Source organism: Arachis duranensis, chromosome 9 (genome assembly GCF_000817695.3).
Source record: "Arachis duranensis cultivar V14167 chromosome 9, aradu.V14167.gnm2.J7QH, whole genome shotgun sequence".
In the NCBI taxonomy this organism is placed as follows: domain Eukaryota; kingdom Viridiplantae; phylum Streptophyta; class Magnoliopsida; order Fabales; family Fabaceae; genus Arachis; species Arachis duranensis.
Genome location: NC_029780.3, coordinates 15,045,077 through 15,046,518, shown reverse-complemented (window position 1 = coordinate 15,046,518; position 1,442 = coordinate 15,045,077).

Sequence of the window (1,442 nt, the reverse complement as noted above, 5' to 3'; positions counted from 1 at the left end):
ATGAAGAGCAAATTGAAGACGGGTGTGAGGATAAGATATGGGATCCCGGTTCGCTAGGTGAAGACCAACTATGGGGACTCATATCTTGGGTAGAACTGTGCCCAAGCTTGACAAAAATGGTTGGAAATTCTGTCAACCAATTGAGGAGCAAAGATCTTTGGAGATTCAAGGATGAGCACAAACATAAGCCACCATGACAACAAGCATCTCAAATTGTCCAACTTAAGGACTTAAACTAAAAGTGCTAGGTGGGAGACACCCCACCATGGTAAACTCTTTCCACTCTCTTTTAAATTTGCTCAATAAGTGATTTGAGTTACCATTGTAGGTAGATGTTTCACATAAATTTGTTTGTACAATTCAATTGCTAGCTTAGTCACATGTATGTTGTGTTTAGTAGTAGATGAATAATATCAAATTGCATTTTTGTGAATTGTATGATGGTTGATTCAGTAAGGAGTTGTGAATAGTATGGGGAGCACCCAGCAAAATTTTTCTAAAAAAAAAAAGGGGTGGACGCGCGCGCACCATGTACGCGCACGCGTCTCTGTGTGGTTGCAACATCACCCACGTACCCGAGAGTTGGGCCTCCCTTGGGCAAACCTTATGCCCTGGACCCAACGTGACCCGCGCCGACGCGCACTATGTGCGTGCGCGCCGATCTTGAGAACAGGGACATGTACGCGGACGCGCATCTGCCGCGTTCGCACCGATTCGATGCTGCAAATTTTTTAGCCAAACCCCAGAGAGTTGAGCCGGCTCTGGGCCAGCTTTAGGCCCCAGGCCCAACTCGAAGTCGCATATGCCCAGGCAAGAATGGAGGTGACAAACCCCATTTTGAGGGTTTATCTTGTGCTTGATTTTAGGAGATTTTATAACCTTTTACCCTCATTTATCCATTGAAATAGCATGGTTTTGTGATTGTCTCCTTATTTGTGCTTAGATGTGAAAACATGCTTTCTAGACCTTAAATTAGCTAAATCCAATTCACCTTTGATTCCACTAGATGCCTTGATATGTTTGCTAGTGATTTCAGATTGAAAAGGCTAGGAATGGATCAAAGGAGTGAAAAGGAAAGCATGCAAAGTGGAGAAATCATGAAAAGTCAAAGAAGTTGAAATCGCCCATGGACGCGCACGCGCACCTGGCGCTTGCGCGCACCCGCGAATTACCCCATGGACGCGTACGCGTGCTGTGCGCGTACGCGTCGGTGTTGGTTTATGATTTTTAATGAAAACATGGCCAACGAATTCTGAAGGGTTGTGGGGCCCAATCCTAACCAACTTTGGCGCCAAAGAGGCTATTTAAAGCCAAGGATTGAAGAGCAAAGGGGATTCCAACTCATTAATTCATTACACACACATTAGGATTAGTTAGAAGTAGTTTCTAGAGAGAGAAGCTCTCTCTTCTATCTAGAATTAGGATTAGGATTAGGTTTAGTT